The 20,858-nt window shown below is 38.0% G+C and overlaps 1 pseudogene; it reads right to left on the reverse strand.

Annotated features, from left to right (window-relative positions):
• Positions 1-20,858, reverse strand: part of LOC140149131 (ATP-binding cassette sub-family C member 9-like) — a 57,222-nt pseudogene that overhangs the window by 32,918 nt on the left and 3,446 nt on the right.

Here is a 20,858-nt window from a genome sequence, read left to right on the forward strand (position 1 = left end):
AATTGAACTCGACATTTATATTGTGACATAACTATTCCTTTATATTAAAATTCTACATAGTTGGCCGCCAATACCCCATATGTAATAGTACACTGATTGGCCCATAAGGATTACTAATATTATTAATAATCCTTATTGGCCAATCAGTGGTTCATAGCAGCTTAGAAGAGTGCTAAATCATAATGCCGAAAGATGATGATGTACACCCTTTTGATTTTTTTTTCAAGATGACCCCAAACATCCTTCACCCTTAAATCCGCCTCTCGATATTTTGTTGTGTCAGATGTTTCTCTGCTCTTGTTTGGGTAAATCCCTAGGTAAGTCAATATCACTGATGTAAAATTAATTGCCTTGCGTGAGAATTTTGGTATAATATATGGTTTCATTTCCTAGTCCTTAGCAGTATTCAAAAGTGGGGTTATTGAATAAAAACATCATGCTACACTGTACATGGCAATTGACCATGTGGGCTATTTTTTTAATGTGCCTCCTGTCATGTTCGTGCAGTGAGAATAAAAAATGAGTGCAGTGAGAATTAAAAATCTGTGCTTAAAATATGTCTAGACTATTCAAATTTCAGCCACACTACTGACCATGAAATTCCTCCACAAAGTAAGGCTGGTTGAGTCAAAATATCCTGTGCAAAAAGGTTTAGTTTGTGGTAATCACATTCATTTTCAAAAAAAAAATCAACCAAATATTGTCTTACAGCGCCCTTTCTCCCAATTTTTAGATCGCTCATGGGGGATCAGGACGAGCGGATGCGCAACAGGCGTGACTATATTGACATTAGTGAACCAAGTATGTACTTTCATCAAGCTGTAAAAAGTAAATTAAAGGGATTTACATTTAAAATGAAACCTACCCTTCTAAATAACCATTTCTTTTCTGATTAAAATTTTACAGAGATTGTATTTTTATGAAATTGTATAGTATGCAACTTTGCAGACTTTTGATGGGTTGTGGAATTTGATTAACATTTTTTTTATTTTTTAATGTTAATTTGACATTAGTGAGCCAGGTGTGTACTTTCACCAAGCTGTAGTAAAAATAATGACTAGTCAATTAAAGGGATTTACATTTTAAACGAAACCTACCCTTCTAGAGCATTTTCTTTTCTGATTAAAATTTACAGAGATTGTAATTTTGTGAAATTGTAGGCATCTATGTACATTTTTATGCATTGTTGCATTCTGATTAACATTTCTTAAACCAAAAAAAAATGGTAACTTGACATTAAGTGAACTAGATGTGTACTTTCATCGAGCTGTAGCTAGGTTCAAAAATAACAACATAAATCGAGCCGTTTGGATAATATATTTATTATTTGAAATATTCTTAATCGTGTTACCAATCATGAAAATATTTATAGAAACAAGTTGTCCTTACAATGATATTACACAAACATTTGGATAAATTGTAAATGATAATATTCAATTGTGTTAATTTTAAAGCTTGAGGGGAGGGAATAGCCCCTTAATAAAGAAATTTTGGTTTATAAGATATCATCAAACATTTAGTTTGATTCCTTACCTGAATTGGTATGGTGATGAGGTAATGAATGGTTTGGAACATGAAGAGTACTGCCATAGCATCTGTAGACATGTGATTAGTAATCTGCCCCATTGTCATCATTCCTCCAGTGGTGGCAAAGGTAGAAAGTCTCAGTGATTTGTCGTAAACCATAGTCTGGAAAACAAAATAATAATATCCAAAGACTTGCATTTTCAAACATCACTGCAAACATAATTAGAATTGTCCAAAGATTTTCCAAAGGTTGCTGATTAAATTAGCAACTATTATGATCATGAAGAGGAGGTCATTGTTAAATCTTTCTTGCATTTTTCCAGAGCATCTGTACTGTCAACTGAGGAACCACCTTAAGAAACACTGTCAAGTGTCTACATTGTGTATCATAATTATCTGCATTGGAAATCCAACACTCATCTGACCTTAAAGCTTTAAAGGACTTGCAATTGGCAGCACTCTCATTGCAGTGTGCGCTTTTAACCATAACTGTATTAATTTTGTACAAACTCAAAGAGAGAGAGAAAGAGAGAGAGTACCAGTGGCGTGGCCAGGTTTTTTGGAACCGAAGAGGAGGCACAAACCTGTTATTGTACCGATGGAAATAGAAGTTGTGAATCTAAATGGGAGGATCAAAATTTTCTCAACACCCGTTTATATACTATTAACTTATGTAGCAACGTAAACAGGTAGATTAAAGCATTTTCCACCCTGATGTGGCAGTGACGCCAGTGCACATTTCATTGGATGCAGCTACAAATCGCTAGTGTGCGCTGGCATACACATGAACAACTTAAAGACGCCGCATAGATGCGCATACGCATAAAACAGCTGCCTCAATGCTTTGGCGTCACTGCCACATCAAGCTGGAAAATGCTTTAGATATTGAGGACATGTACTTTGTTTCTTCACAAGCACAGGCAGTTCACACAACATTATTGTCTATTGTTCACACAAATTTTTGTTGGCCAAGGCCTGCCGTGCACCGATGGCCATGATGAGCGGAGAGGCACTGGCTTCCCCAGCCCCCACTGGCTATACTGGAGAGTACAGTCTACGTTGGTATGCCACACCACTAGCACAACATGATAGGTCAAAGTGAAATTGCTGCATACTATATACCTGCTTCTAAAAACCACTTATGTGAACACTTTCCATGATAACCTAGTGGAAGTAAGCCAGCAACATGAAGGCTGTTTACCATAACCACTTACCTGAATAGCTTACCTGGTGTGAACACTGAACACTTTCCATGATAACCCAGTGGAAGTAAGCCTGCAACATGAAGGCTCTTTACCATAACCACTTACCTGAATAGCTTACCTGATGTGAATACTTTCCATGATAACCCAGTGGAAGTAAGCCTGCAACATGAAGGCTGTTTACCATAACCACTTACCTGAATAGCTTACCTGGTGTGAACACTGAACACTTTCCATGATAACCCAGTGGAAGTAAGCCTGCAACATGAAGGCTCTTTACCATAACCACTTATCTGATGTGAATACTTTCCATGATAACCCAGTGGAAGTAAGCCTGCAACATGAAGGCTCTTTACCATAACCACTTATCTGATGTGAACACTTTCCATGATAACCCAGTGGAAGTAAGCCTGCAACATGAAGGCTCTTTACCACAACCACTTACCTGAATAGCTGACCTGGCGTGAATACTTTCCATGATAACCCAGTGGAAGTAAGCCTGCAACATGAAGGTTATTTACCACAACCACTTACCTGAATAGCAGACCTCACGTGAATACTTTCCATGATAACCCAGTGGAAGTAAGACTGCAACATGAAGGCTCTTGCCACAGCTGTCAGGAACATTGTAGCAACCAACACAAAACCATTCGAAAAGTAGCCCCAGAAGGACACAAATCCCGGCTCCTTGGAGAGGAAATCAACAATAAGAAAATATCAAAATTTGTTTATAATTAAATAAAACAAAACATATTCACTGATCATCTAAAAATGCATACCAGTGTAGCATAAAAACATGTATTATACTTACAGGCAAAATATCTAATTCTCAATCATAAGAGCCAACTTGGGTATGCACAGATGTTTGCATCGAGCGTACTATGCAAAGACCACATGCTTACGGCGCAAACACAGCTTTTGAGAAGTGACCAATCACGGTTTTCAAATAGGGACTTGCTAGGCAAGGTCAAGTTTTAGTCAGGTAGGTCATGCGATCGTTATTCCATGAAAAGTACACTGACGCAAAAGGTACATCCTCTCATGGACAAGAATTAGATATTTTTCCTATAGTGTATGATATTCAGAATAACAGCAAACCATTTAAAATACACTGTAAATTTACAGAAAGTATATAAGTCACATAATATACTAATATCTACCTGTGGTTCACTGTCAGGACTTCCATATATAATACCAGTCACATACAGGGTAATCCCACCAACACTGACAGGACCTATAAAGTTAAGAAGATCAGCCATTAACTTGAAGACACCTGCCCATAACATCCTCCATCCATACACCACCAAGTACACCTTCCATAATGATGGTGGTTTGCCAACCTTTGCTTTTTTCTCCTGAAAAGTGGAACAGATGAGACAGTAATTAATATATCTGTTATGGCTACCCATAGAATTTGGGAAGGAGAACCAGGACTCAACCGCCATCTTGACACAGGCATGGAAGAAAAATGGGGGGTATTCAATTCCTTTCATTCTTTCAATCATTGTCATGCAAGCGCAACATAAAAAGATCACATAACAGTAACACTGGAGCTATGTACTAACTCATTACAACAAACCTTCACAAATACAGGAGGTATGCCATCAGGACCAGGAGATTGGGATGAATCAAGATTCTTAAGAACATCCACCACTTCACTTACGTACTATAATAGGCTTTAAAGAAAAGGGGCTGCAACATGTGAAGGATTAGAATCAGGCAAAGAATCAAGACCAATAGGTTCATACATATCATCAAACTTATTTGCAAAATAAATATTAAATACATCAGCAAATGTTTTGTGGATTTTTTTTTCTGATGAAGATCACTAACTATTATTAAACATTGATTGTTGTTTACTATTTGAATCACATTGAATTACTATTGAATCATCTCAGATTCAAATAATACTATTAACATTGTTAACAATTCACTGAACTGGAAAGTTGCTTCTTTTCACTGATTTATAAGAGCCCACTCAGCATAATGATACCCAAGGAGGTTAGATATAGAAAGGAGAAGAAATGGATTACGTAACGCATATTGTTCCTTTGTGCCAATTAGAGTTTCCGCCAAGCTATTCATCGAGAGGTACCTTTTGTTCGGGTTACCACCCATCTTAATTTAGGCGCCTCATTTAAATAAATTCAATAGAGTTGCTGACCGATTACCCATAACAACGTGTCATTGCTGCCAGGTATATAGGTCTATTTGTGTCACTTTCTATAATTAACTACTTCGCAGCTATTATGTTGGTATCATGGTTATAGGCCTGTTCAATAAAATCAAATGGATTTCTTAATATCACGAATATCCATTTTAAAAGCCAGGTCCAATTGAGGTAGTGAAGGAGGGGTCGAGAGGTGAAAAAAGGAGAAGCGGATCGTATGGGTGATCGAGATTGTAGGGAGGGAGGAAGACAAAAAAAAAAAGGAAGAAGGGGGAGAAGGAGAGAGAGGAGAAGGAGAGAGGGAGAAGGAGAGCAATGGAGTCACTGGGCTTTAAATTACATAGGCTTAGATGGGTGAGGGGGGGGTTGCGTGGGGGATAAATCCCCCAATATTTTGCCGGGGGGATGGTCGATATTATCACCCCCCCCATGAAACTCTAATTGGCACAAAGGAACAATATGCGTTACGTACGTAATCCATTTCTTCTCCTTTCTATATCTAACCTCCTTGGGTATCATTATGCTGAGTGGGCTCTTATAAATCAGTGAAAAGAAGCAACTTTCCAGTTCAGTGAATTGTTAACAATGTTAATAGTAAATCGGTAACTGACCTGACAGCGTATTAATGCTATATAGGCAGGCTACTGTCAATAAGTGATCAAACAAAAGTCACATGAAAAGCGCCTACACGAAGCGAGAAGTACTTTTGTTATAACACCATCAAGGGTGTGCTCGGTAGTCGCATACACACAACGACACACTTTACCATCGATATAGAATTATTTACCACCCATCTTAATTTAGGCACCTCTTTTAAATAAATTCAATACAGTTGCTGACCGATTACCATAACAATGTGTCATTGCTGCCAGGTATATAGGTCTATTTGTGTCACTTTCTATAATTAACTACTTCGCAGCTATTATGTTGGTATCATGGTTATAGGCCTGTTCAATAAAATCAAATGGATTTCTTAATATCACGAATATCCATTTTAAAAGCCAGGTCCAATTGAGGTAGTGAAGGAGGGGTCGAGAGGTGAAAAAAGGAGAAGCGGATCGGATGGGTGATCGAGATTGTAGGGGAGGGGAGGAAGACAAAAAAAACTAGATGCCACAGTAATGTGTTTTACCAAACACGAATATCTATGCCCGTGACCACACCTAACCCCCTTCCCCTATTCACAAACGAAAACTTGGTGAGCACCATGTGAAAGCACTTATTTTAAGCTTTCATTTGATAAACATGTAATGCTCATAACACTGGACTGGCCCACACTCTCTCTAATACCCTACCAAGCCTTCACTCTCTTTTATACCCCCATCAGACCATCACTCTCTCTAAAACACCACCAGACTGGACCACACTCTCTCTTGTACCCCATCAGACCCTCACTCTCTCATATACTCCACCAGACCATCACTCTCTCTCTGAAACACCACAAGATTGGACCACACTCTCTCTAATACCCACCAGACCCTCACTTTATCTAATACCCCACCAGACCCTCACTCTCTCTTATAGTTTTATACACCATCACATCAGACTCTCACTTGCTCTAAAACATCACCAGACTGACCCATACTCTCTGTAATACCCCACCAAGCCTTCACTCTCTCTTATACTCCATCAGACACTCATTCGCTCTAAAACATCACCAGACTGACCAATACTCTCTCTAATACCCCACCAAGCCTTCACTCTCTCTTATACTCCACTATACACACTCTCTCTAAAACACCACCAGACTGGACCACACTCTAATACCCCACAAGACCCTCACTCTCTCTTATACTCCACCAGACACTCGCTCTAAAACATCACCAGACCGTGCTGGCACGCACTCTCTCTAATACCCTACCAAGCCTTCACTCTCTCTTATACCCCATCAGACCCTCACTCTCTCTAAAACACCACCAGACTGGACCACACTCTCTCTAATACCCCACCCCTTAACCAACCACACCCCTTGTCCCATCATGACAACCTTTTGAGTTGGTCCAAGGAACCCAAATCAAAATGCCTACACATTCCCTTTTAAGGGAGTTTTTGTCAAGTGATCAGTTTCCTTGACGTACGATTCAGATCTTACATTGCAAACAGGTAGATAATAAAATACTACTTATTTCGCTACACCGTGTTAATAGGTCGTACCTATTTTGCTTTTTAAAGCCTTTGAACTTTGACCTCTGGGGTTGCGGCTACCACAGAATACATCTAGGGTCATGGGTCATCATTGTACCAAGTATGAACACTGAGGGCGCTGTAGTGCTTGAGCTTGGGCTGTTTAAAATTTCACACATATTGCTCCTTGTAGCCCATGACCCTTGCCCTCTGGGGTCGATGTTACCTCAAAAAATATCCAAGGGCATGGTCCATCATTGTATCAAGTATGAACCCTGAGGGCGCTATAGTTCTTCAGCTAGAGCTGTTTTAAAAGTTTACACATATTGCCCCCTGTAGCCTATGACCTTTGACCTCTGGGGTCGATATTACTGTAGAAAATATCTAAGGGTCGTGGGCCATCGTTGTACCAAGTATGAACCCAGCTCTATTGGCCGGGTGGCCCCATTACAGAAAAAAAATGCACAAAATATATTTCCCAGTGCAATATATACATTTTCACATGAAATTAAATAATTTTAAATTCAAAGAAAAAAGAAGAAGAAAATTTTTTAATCATCGCCGGGGATGGGAATCGATCTCGGGACCCTTTGCGTGGGCGGCGAGATCCGTAACCACTACACCACGTAAACTCAATTATACACGTAGGGGAAATTTTCAGTATATATCGTAACATACCGTGCGTTATTCATACAAAAAAAATTAAAAACAGTAAATACAATGAGGTTCACTGGCGAACCTCAGCAGTTTAGACTGATAAAATAGTGCTTAATAACATATGTACAGTTTTGGAATAATTTGAGACATTTTTGTTTTTACGTGTAAAACCAATGACAACGTCAAAATTGAGCCAATCTTGGCCGGCCCCCCTGCTAAAGCTGTTTTAAAAGTTTACGCATATTGCTCCCTTTAGCCTATGACCTTTGACCTCTGGGGTCGTGGCTGCCATAGGTTACTTCTAGGGGTCATGGGCCATCATTGTATCAAGTATAAACCCTGAGGGCGCTGTAGTTTTTGAGCTAGAGCTGTTTGAATTTTTCACATATTGGCCCCTGTAGCCCGTGACCTTTGACCTCTGGGGTCGAGACTACCCTACGAAATTTCCTGGTGTCATGGGCCATCACTATACCAAGTATGGGCCCCGAGGCTACTTTAGTTCTTGAGCAAGAGGAGTGCAAAGGCGTGGTCTTAAGAAGATGAAGGAGAAGGAGAAGGCGAAGGCGAAGAAGTCGAAGACTAAACACAACAAATACAATATCTATGCCCGTTGCACGGGCATAGCACGAACATAGATAAGAAAGGAAGAGGGGAGAAGGAGAGAGAGGAGAAGGGAGAGAGGGAGAAGGAGAGAGGAGAAGGAGAGCAATGGAGTCACTGGGCTCTAAATTACATTGGCGCATATAATCACCCCCCCATATTGGCGCCTGTGTATTGGTTTCTGTCAAAATTAACCTCATATTTGGCCATTTTAGCCACAAAATACAATTTTTTAGCGCTTCGCGTGAATTTATTCCACTTTTGTCCCATGTTTCACCAGTTTAGTTTCAATAGGTCTATGCTAAAATTTTCGCGCGCATTTGTACTTTAAAAGAATCCATCCCCCATGTCAAAAAGAAATCTATACGCCACTGCTTAAGTGTGTGCATAAGAATCCACCCCATGTCAAAAAGAAATCTACACCACTGCTTAATTGTGTGCATAAGAAAGAATAAGTGCAGAGAAAGGTAAAGAAAGGAATGAATAAAGAAAATAATAATTATTATTATAGAATCTAAGCATATAACAGCACTAGGGAGCCATTTAATGATGCCAAAACCTTAATACGTTACGTAATTAAAACACCCAGTCAGATATATTTCACACCTGCCAAACACAAGTCACCCAATTTCGATAACTGGACGTTGAATGTACACTCTCATGCATAGAGGCCTAATTTTCAAAATGCACCAATTCAATCGCATTTTGTCTCAAATTACTCCTCTCGATAAAACGAAATAGGAAAATAATTTAAATTTTAATTCAATATATTTAACCTCGGAATCGGATGAAATCATGGGTTAAAGGTTTAATGCATGTACATATTTCTATTGGACTTTGGCTGCATTCAAATTAACTCATTAACTCTGAAGGGGGACAGGACAATACAAATTGTACCAAAATTGTGAATTAAGAATATGTTTGAGATCTCTCATGTTAAGGGGGTACTACACCCCTGGCCAATTTTGTGCCTATTTTTGCATTTTTCTCAAAAATTATAGTGCATTGGTGACAAGTAAGATATGTATATCATAGGGGCAAGGCAATGACTACAACTACAGCACTGGAAATTTTATTTCAGCACAGACAACAGTTGTGGAGGTACAGTCAAAAATGAGGGAAAACCAATATTTGATCAATAAATCAATAACTACTTGCCTTGAGTTACTGAATTTTCAGTGCAGTAGTTGTAGTCCTTGCCCCTATAATATACATATTACTTGTCACCAATGCGCTATAACTTTTGAGAAAAATGCAAAAATAGGCACAAAATTGGCCAGGGGTGTAGTACCCCCTTACGGGGAGTAATTTGACACTAGTTTCGATGAAATCTGACCATTTTTAAATTCTGACCTCTGTGTATATAAATTTGGACATTTGATCTATTTGACCTTATAACTCCTGAACTAAGCACTGTAGAAAAATATGACAATTGACTTTTTTATTCCCTGTGATGAGAGGAACAATTCAAGATACATTACAGCATGATGGGACTGTTTTTAAGTTTTGGCCCCACTGTGACCTTCGACCTCTCGTGAGAACCACAGGAGGCATAGCAAAAAATGGAACCAATCAAATTTGTATCCTTTCAGGTTTAAGGATGCAAAATAAAATTGGTTCCACTACATTGTAATATAGCAAAAGAAAATCCCAAACCCATGTACAGTGCCCTGTACTATGTCACCCAAAAACCCTTATTTTTCAATTTGAACAGCAACTTTCATTTATCACAGAGTTTGTAACTTACTTTAAACCTATTTTAGCTCTTACTAAAAGACCACATTCGAAAAAATAGGGATGGTGGTCCAAGATAGGTCCGCATCCGAAGATATGAGACAATATTTTTTTAATTTTCAGACTATTTTACAACTTGACCTCAAGTGACCTTTGACCTTAGTGTGTGACCTTGAGCACCACTATTACATAACAGTTCCTATATTGTAGCTATGGCCCAAGTTTGATAAAATCGGATGGTTTGAACCCAATGGACACATTTATTGGTCGAGCTATGAGTTTTAAAATATTGGAAGAGACGTAGTCAAGTACAATATTTTAGAACTCGTTTCAACTGATTTTTGTTGGCATCTTGATCCGGGCGGTTTAGCTACTCTTTTGAGTAACATCTGTGCAATTCAAAAGGTACCCTCTTAACCCATTTTTCCTGCTTTTGATACCCTAAACGAGATAGTCGTGAATCACGCCTGGCTGTGAAAAAAATACATACTTTTTTTGTACGTGGTAGTAAAAGGTCATTTATTGTACTCATATGCCTTCAACCCTTGTGATATTTACATGGTTTCAATGATTGCACCTGGAAAACATGACCTGTTACATGTACTTTCATCACTTTAATTTTCATTAATTGTTTTTTTTTTTCTTTTTATGAGATTTTTTACCAACAACCAAAGTCACTGGTCTTTCTTTAGACTGTGACCAATTAGTCCACCATGTACAATGTATACACAGCATGAGCATGGAAATGCACTTTTTGTGAACCAATAATGCCAATTCTTAATTTCCTGTGAAACACTACACACATATTCAGTATACACAATTATTTACAAATCAAAGGTCAACTGAATTGCAAATGTCCAGAATAAATCCTGATAGTATAAAGCCAATGCCTACATGACATAATTATCAAACACAGATATGCCTTATCTCATCTGACAGTACATGTGATTTATACGATTTATTCTGCATGTTTACAGTATAATGGAAATTTAATACAAACTTAAACTGTACTTTACAAATGACAATCAAAATATCATAGCAGTAGCTCACTTTAAATCAAATTTAAAATTGAAGATGCTGTTTGGGTATAAAAAGATATGTTAGATTAGTTAATATTGTACAGCCTTGTTCCCAAAGTTACTAGTAACACAGTTTGTACTACTGGACATTTGTGTGAAGAAAATTACCACAAATTACATGTAAACAAGGCATTTTCAAACTCAAACTACAAAGGGCTGGCAATGAAGGAGATGCATGATGCATCGTAATACCCCATGAGCAGCAAGATACCCTAAACCCCTTACTACCAAAGATTGAACTCTAAAACCCCTGCTAAAACCCAAACTGGTGTCTGTAAGAATTTACAGTAATTCTGAAATCCAAAACTGTTAGTCTGTAACCCAAAGCTGTATCCTTCAACCCAAATTAATACCTTTAATCTTAAATCTACATCCTGTAAGCATGTTTGTACTTTCATTAAGACCCACCCTGACACCCTTGAACCCAACTTGACCCAGCATGACACCTTTTGACCTACCTTGACACCCTTTCACCCAATATCACCATATATCACCACATATATAGAATATGACCATCCTTGACACACCCTGACATCCCTTGACCCAGTGACACCCTTTGACCCATCATGACACCCCTTGATCCACCATGACACCTATTGAGTCATCATAACACCCCTTGAGTCACCATAACACCCCTTAAGTTACCAGGACACCCTTCATCCACTCCTGACATCCCTGAAAAAAATTAGTATTACAATTTCAGAGGCTGTCAAGCAGAAGCAATGATAGCAAACACTATTAATTTGTTACCCCCTGATTGTTCACCAAATAAAACGTCTACAGTCTATAGTGCTGTATTCTGTGAAGCCAAAAATAGGGGGTAACAATTTTGTACCCTTTTATTCAACAAACACAAGTTTCTATATTTTCTGACTTTGTCATTAACTTTGGTGATGGAATTTAGTTTGATAACTAGACCAACTTCTTCTTTGCTTTTTAATAACAGTGTAGCTATATGCCATGTGTGAAGTATGGTGGAGTCTTGGGATATGTCACACATTAGGATGTATACTCGCAGGTAGTATGATTCAGGTAATACAGAAAATTTATGTCATTTAGTAAAGAGTGCGCAGGTGTTTGACCAATGTGATTACAACATTCATATCAACTACAAGGTAAAGGATATACATGTGCTGACCACTTATTTTTAGGGCACACATACCCACCTTTGCACAGCATTTTTTTTAGGGGGGCTTAGAGCACATCAGACAGCAAATTTGCAATCTGAGAGCAAATTTGACGCTCTGACACTTTGCGGTTGTGTAAAAAGCAGGCCGACAAATCACTCTTATATGTGTGCATGTACCATCTGCGCGATTAACTTTACACATGCCATTTTGATACTGCAACCAGCAAAATCCGTACCTACTTGTATGTCACTACCAAACTTGAGGCGGACAATTGTATACCAGCTGAGTGACCCTACCTCCCCCCACCACACACTCGGTCATACTAATGCTAAGAGTGAATTATAATAAACATCTACTGTTACTAATCCTATATTTAATTCTTCCACATATGTATGTAGATGGTGTTGTGTCCATGCATGTGCATAATTCGCCTTGGTGTTCAGATGCTATTGCGTACCGTGATTGGTTTTAAGTACAGTGTGTTTAGTTTACATCATACGCTTGTGAGACGCACTTGTTGCTATAAATGTTGTGTTTGAGAATTAAACATAGAAAAAGTAGGACATTTGTTAGCTTACCATCTCACACATGAATGCCTTAAAGAATTTGTCATGATTAGCTCTAGCTTCATGTCTCTCCGGGAGTGTTCCTAGGTCTGTCAGCTCCAGGGGACGTTTGTAACCCAGTGTTAAGAGCCAGTTGAGCCACCAGTAAGATGTTTCCGACCACAAATTGACATAGTCTTGTATGTACAGCATATCTTTGTGTTTCAAATCCTTTGGAAATGCATCGTCTTGAGGTGAGCGACACCATTTAAGTACCTTCAAACGAGAACAAAATAAAAGTTATTTTAAAGTATTCAACTCCTGAGATGTATACCATGCAAAGTGAACTTTTTAAAAGTGCCTTTCGTCTCGAAAGTAAAATAGCCGAATGCGCTCTTTCTTTACAGCAAGTAAATTTGCGCAAAATGTGCGCATTTGTGACCAGATCTGGTCCAGTCAGGCTACTTAAGTCTGCAATAATGAAACTGAGATATAGACAAAAAGTGAGGAGAAAAAAAATAAACAAAAGACTTAAGAAAATGGACATATAAAAGGTTCATAACTTTACAACCAAGTATTCAAGAGACCTTGGGATTCTGTAGTGAGCAGTTTAAATAATGGTAGTAACTCAATATTCAAAATTTCCAACTTTGGCCTGAGTGGATCAGATTGGGTCACATATGGAGTTTTAACTTGACTTTATCAGTTTACAGGTAATATTAGGGTGTCTGCGGTTTGATCATGGGTTCAAGCCTTGGCACAATACACATACATGTTGTGTTTACCTCAATTTCCTACTCCACCACCTACATGTAAGTGTACACAGGGCATTACTCATTGTGCAGAAGAGACCCTTCCATATTCCACCAAAAGCATAATTACAATATTATGATCTGCGCAGGGGTCATAAAAGCAATCAATGACGATATGGTCCATGTGACATATGGAAATGATTTGTCATCTTTTAACTTTTTTAATGTCCATGTACATATAGGTCATCATCATCATAAGACAAAATTTGAGGGAAAAATATGAAATTCAAAATATGTGACTTATGAAAAATCACACCATGTACTACTCTAAAACACAAAAGTACACAAAATAACAATGGATTTAATAATCACTCTATAGAATTAGAAATTCACCTTACCTTTGTTCTTATAACATTTAGCTCCAAAAGAAGTAGTAAAAGAAGAATATCAAGCGGCAAACTATGAGGTCAAATTTCATACAATCCACCAGAGTTTGGCCTTTTTCTGTATCCACAATCTCATCTTTGAGTTGCCATATATTTAACAATTGGGAAACTTCAGCAGTTAATGAAACCACCCAGTACAAGAGGAGCATAAAAGCCATTGAAGGAAGTTGCCAGACCTCCATCATCTGATAGAATACCAGTGATAATCCTAGTGCCACAAATGTAATAATTGGTGGAATGTAAAAGTGTGGTTGAGTGCTTTGGTCCCTGTATGTTTCATCCGTTAATATGCCTTCCCCAATTGATGCCAAGAGTACAACAAAAAGCAAGGTAGTGATGAGAAATTTGAAGCTGTGGCCTGGAAAGCGTAGTAAATGTCGACTGTGAATATTCCTATATTTTGTGCAGCACCCAAGGATGAAGAGAGTCAAGCTAAAGACAAAGAAAGCTGCAGCTTGTGGTGCAGCCACAAAGGCATCAACAAGACAAGTGTTATTGAGGACATGATCTTGGTCCCAGTCAAAGTGTACAAAGAATGTTAAGTCTGAGGACTCATTGCCACAGAACCACTTCCACTTGTCAGCCACTGTGTTGTTAGCCATGATTGGTGTCTTTCGGCAATATGATCAAAGCTGAAATAAAACAGAACATAGAAAAATAATGATGATTACAGCTGCACATATACTAAGGTTTATGGTAAGATTAGGATTTGACTTGAACACCTAAACACAGTTCTTAAAATTCTTTTGCTTGTTATGCCATTGCAGCTAATTCTGAAATACCAGTTTTTAACACACTTAACGTAGTACGGTAGTTAACTTCTTGTAGTACCGTAAAACGGGGTGACTTTGGACGGTTGGGTGACTTTGGACACACATAGGAAAAACTATTATTTCATGTATGCTGTTTTACATTTTAATATTTCTAAGAATATTTTTATATGTTCTTATGTGGTAATGTATGGACATTACAAATGACTAAAGTTTCCCAGTATAATGTGTTATCTTATATGTTTTTCATAACTTTTTAGCTGGGCCCATAAAATACAGGATTTTTGTGGTGGTCAAACTTTCGGTACTCCACCGGAACATAAGAATGGAAACTCAAGCCTGTTGGTTGGATAGTGAACACAGATGAATCAAGAACCTACCTGGATAGTCATGATATCTACCCACTCTTAGGAATTTAAAAGCAGGCTGTGTCCAATGTCACCCCAGGGTTTGGCTTCCTTTCCGGGGTGACTTTGGACATAATAAACGAATACCAAAAAAATTGACACTTTGTTTAAAATACACTACAGTGACCATGCCCTACCCCAACAGCATCCTCTGTGCTCCTACCCACCTCACAACTACTTGCACCCTCTCCATTGCTCTACTCTTCAGGTCGGGGTGACTTTGGACAAACTTTGCCCCCAAAATATCTATTGGTAATTGCCAAACCCAACATGAAACTCAGAATTCTACTGATCATTATAAAAATATTTAGGACAATACATCAAAATTGTCCAAAACCACCCCGTTTTACGGTAGCAAATCCTTATCATTCAAGTCAAAATTATGAATCGTATTGCTCCTGCAGTATTGATATGAGAAGCAAAAACAGGTACATGTATAACAATGCTCCATAACATGCTCCCCTCCATGAGGGTCACCAAAACAATGCTTCACAATTTTGGTGCAATTTGCATTGTCATGTCCTCCTTCAGAGTTAACGCAGCCAAAGTCCAATAGAAATATGTACATGCATAACCTTTGACCCATGATTTTATCTGATTCCAAGGTTATACATTTCTCAAACAAATTATTTTCCTATTTTGTTTGTCGAGAGGATTAATTTGAGACAAGACACAAATGAATCAATGAATTTTGAAAATGTGGCCTTTTTGCTTGAGACAGTTGACCTAATTTACTCTGGATAACTCCAGAACTAAGCACCCTAATGTAATATGACAATTTAATTTTTTATTCCAAGCAATGAGAGGAACAATTTGAGGTATATTACAACATGATAGAACAAAATTTACATTTTGGCCCTCAACCTCTTGTGGGAAGCATAGGGGCATAGAAAAAAGAATGGAACCAATTCTAGTTTGAAGTGTAAGGATGCCAAAAATCATTGGTTCCACTTTTTATGTAGCAAGACAAAATGCTAACTCAAATATCACCACATGGTGCCCTGTAATTGTGTCGTGCACTCAAGCCATTCAATAAATATTAGCAAAGAGTAGTATTTTTTAAAGAAAAATACCCAAATTTAAAAGTTTCCTTTAAACAGCAATTAATTAAATGCAAGGATTGTGGCATGTAAAAAACAACAACTTTTAAATTTGGGTATTTTTCTTTAAAAGCATAACAGCATTGTTAATAATTGCACAGCATATGGGGTATCAAAATGCACTTACTAACTTTGCATCGGTAATATGTCGGGCATTGTGAAAAATCTAAACATTTTGCTTTGGACCTCAGAATATCGGGATATTCCTCGGTTCCAAAGGCAAAATGTTAAGATTTTTCACAATGCCTTTCAAATAACTGATGCGAAGAAACCTCTAAATTAATATAACAAGGTAAAGTGAAAGAAACCCCACTGGTTATTTTGGCCATTTAACATACAGTTCTACATGTATGGGAGGACATAAAGTCATAATTTTTGCTGAACCATGAAATGGTTTTAGCCTATATTAGTGTATGTTACTTACTAACTTACTTACCAACCTTTTGGTCTGAAATTTACACATCTTTAAATGCCACAAAGGTATGAACCCCAAGTTGTGTCAAATGAAAGAGGAAGTAAAGAATATAATAAAAATATTTTCCCACCCGGGGGTGGCACTCAAAATAAGCCCTGGGTCAATATTCATATGGGTCATTTTCATAAACAGTAGACTACCCCGTAGTCTACATGTACTTGCCCATTGTGCATACTCTGGATATTGTAAAAGCTTAAAACTCTGATTTAATTAATGTGTGCACAATTGATAGATTTTCACATCTGATCAGTCACCCTACTCCCTCTGTTTGTTAGCTTCCCAAGTGGACTACTGACATTGCCTTGCGGTTAAGATTTTTAACACAGGACTCTATGGAGAGTTAGGCCAATTTCTGGCCTAACTAAAATTGGCCATGATGTAATGCATCTTTAAATGGATCTGCCTTGTGATTGGTAAGCCCATACCTCGCTATGGTTTAAATCGTCTGGGCCCGCGCCATTACCATTAACTACACGTAAACAACTGTCTGTGGTATCATTCGGCGCTTTTGTGTTGACGCGCAAGTTAATCTCTCATCAAACATCTAGCGCGTACTTGTGGTTAATGGACTGATAAACAAGTATGCTTGACAATGTGTTTTTAGAGAGCAAAGTCTAGGGGGTAAAGTTCTGCTTACAATTCAAAGTTCATAGTCGAAATTTGGGTTCGCTATCAATAAACTGGTGGATTCCAAAATCAGAATTGTTCAGTATTAAAGTGAGCCGTTATAATTATGCAAGATAATGTTGCATTCAATTACTTTTATTGTCACTAATCGTCTGATATTTTTAACTCTTTATGACCATTTTACTATTGAATACTTTCATTTTAATAAACATCAGTATAATTTTGAGTTCAACGAAATGGGTTCATCATGACTAATAATAACATATTTTTAATAAAAATTCGACTATGGCATAGTCTACATAAACAGTAGCAAATGCAATAAATTATCAATTTGCTAGTAAAATCATCAGGTTTTTTTTTCCATGATATCACCCGATATATTTTCTTACGCACCCTGTATAATTTATTCCAAAAATGTATACTTTAGCAGTAATTGGGTCATTAGTTTTAAAGATGCGCAAGCATCAAAATTTAGTGATGAAACAAATATTCAACCACCTCAAGACACATGGCCATGTGTGGGCTCATTTTTGACTCCCACGATTGTAGCTGAGAAACTGTCTCAAGAACAGTCAGGGATATAAAGGGATAGGCATCGTAGCTATTACGTAACACACCGAATGATGTAGTTTAACTCTAGACAATAGGCGCCATATTGCAGGAGGGTTAGAGTTCATAGAGGAAACGTTAAAGGTTAGTAGATTAGGTCACCCAGGCACATCACTAATGTGTTTCACGAGTTGTAATACCGACAGGTAAAAACATTGATTTTGTAAAATTCTCCCGATTTTTTAAAATTACTAAATAAGGTTAGTACTTCAAACCATTCTTTGATGAATCTATGCAATATGACGGTAATTTTTGAAACATCTAAGAATCAATCTTAAACATCTTCATGATATTCATTTTTTTGCGCATGGTCAAAGCATGCTCTTGCGCTATCCACAGACTATCCGGTGGAAACTTCAAAGCAACGATCATGCGTTAATATTTACAAAATGGCGAATGATGTAGTTTAAGTCGAACAATAGCGTGACCGGCGTGACGTAGTTTTTGGCATTGTTCCTATATGCACTTTCACCCTCCTGGAACAGTTTGGGCACACATGCATGGATGATTTTAATCCCATTGTATCAGGGTTTGGGCATGCATGATGATTTTAATCACATTGTACTATATATTCACACAATAAAGTTTAAATTGATTGGACCAAATGGGATTGGACCAAGTGGGAATAATCTGGTGAGTCATTCCATACCAACTCACCTAATTTTCAGAAAAGGTTGGCTGGTCACCCTCTCACATTTTCTTTAAAATCACTTATATCATAGACCTATGGGTCAAATGAACACATTTCAAACAGTAGGTCTCAACGCCTTGTCGGCTTGTTAAATATTTAATGTTTCTTGACGCAATTTGTCCACTTTCCATTGAAATACATACACACAAAATTGTCCTAAATACCAACCCAAATTTTATTATGTGGGAAATAAGCCACCATAATCAAACTCACACATATTCAAAATACTTCTATGATGTTCCTCTGTACTAGAAATCAAAGTGGTGTCAAGCCATCTTCATGGTTAAATGACTGTTTGGAGATCACATTGAAATACACAGTAATTGACATTAATATTAATCCCAGTATGCAAAGTTCATCAATTTACATGTATTTCAAACACTAATTTAACCATGAAGATGGCTTGACACCAATAAGATTTCTGGTGTCTGGGAAGTTCATACAGGCATTTTGAGCTTGTGTAAATTTGGTTGTGGTGGCAGACTTCCCACATGGTAAAAATTTGGTTGGTACTTCAAACAATTTTGTGTGTATTTCAATGGGAAGTGGAAAAATTGCGTCAAAAACATCAAATATTCAACGAGCCATAACTCAGAAATGACAAGGATTTGAGACCTACTTTGAAATGTGTTCATTTGACCCATAGGGCATTGATATAAGTGATATTTAAAACAAAATCTGAGAGGATGACCATCCGACCCATTGGGTGAGTTCACTGAGTTGAGATGGAATGACCCTGGTATATTTTTTGATGCTTGAATTTTGGATTTCTTAAATGTACATAGCATCGATCCCTACATGTATGTATCGCTACAAGACTTTAAAAGGTCTGTCTATGTCATTAATTGTTTATGCAAGATTATACCCTCGGCGAGCATATTGTACTTCTATAGCACCCAGTGGTGTAACTAGGGTTGTTAGCACCTGGGGCAAGAAACAAAATTGGCGCCCCTACCTACCTACAATTTTTGATCTGTATAACAAAAAAACACTCTTTCCAAAAATGTTTGTTTTGTTTTGTTCTTAGTCTTGAAGCACCATTCCAAAAACAGTTTTTTTAAAGTTTTTTGATATTGGCCTTATTTTTTGAGATATTGACCATATAAGGCATCAAAATGAACTTTTAAAATTCACAAATGCCTATTTGCACAAAATGATGCCTAAAATCAGAAATAGACCAAAATATAAAACAAGGCGGTTTTCGAACCACGAGTCTCGCCTGCTTTCGCGACCACCTGCTTTCGCGATTACTTTTGGTAGAAGTAAATCAACCTGCAACAAGCCATGGTGATTTGACTGTTCAATTGGAGCTTGATTGGATCAATATTGAAATTTGACCTTTGACCCTAAATTTTGGTGGTTCTCGGTTGGGCACGATTACCTGGCCGATGGTGACTGTACCCACCAAGTCTCATGCCCATCCGACAGTTTTTACTAATTTGACCTCAGATGACCCTGGTGACCCGGAAATGACCTTCCAAAAATTGGACTCTAAATGTTGACTTTACCCAGCAAGTTTCATGGCCATACAACAGTTTTTAGTAATTTAACCGCAGATGACCCCTGAGTGACCTCGGATGACCTTGAAATGACCGTCCAAAAATTTGGCTCTAAATGATGACTGTACTCACCAAGTTTCATGCCAATGTGACAGTTTTTAGTAACTCAGATGACCCCTGAGTGACCTCGGATGACCTTGAAATTGCCATCCAAAAATTTGGCTCTAAATGTTGACTGTACCCACCAAGTTTCATGCCCAGGCGAGGTTTTAGTAATTTGACCTCAGATGACCCCTGGGTGACCCGGATAACCCCAAAATGACCTTCAAAATTTGGCTCTAAATGTTGACTGTGCCCACTGCCCACCAAGTTTCAAGCCCATATGACAGTTTTTAGTAATTTGACCTCAGATGACCCCTGGGTGACTTCGATTGACCCCAAAATGGCCTTCCAAAAATTTGACTCTAAATGTTGACTGTACCCACCAAGTTTCATGCCCATACGAGTTTTTAGTAATTTGGCCTCAGATGACCCCTGTGTGACCTTGGATGACCCCGAAATGAGCTTCCAAAAATTAAGCTCTAAATGTTGACTGTACCCACCAAGTTTCATGCCCATACGACAGTTTTGAGTAATTTGACCTCAGATGACCCCTGTGTGACCTTGGATGACCCCAAAATTACCTTCCAAAACTTTGACTCGAAATGTTGACTG

The sequence above is a fragment of the Amphiura filiformis genome, chromosome 3 (genome assembly GCF_039555335.1).
Source record: "Amphiura filiformis chromosome 3, Afil_fr2py, whole genome shotgun sequence".
In the NCBI taxonomy this organism is placed as follows: Eukaryota; Metazoa; Echinodermata; class Ophiuroidea; order Amphilepidida; family Amphiuridae; genus Amphiura; species Amphiura filiformis.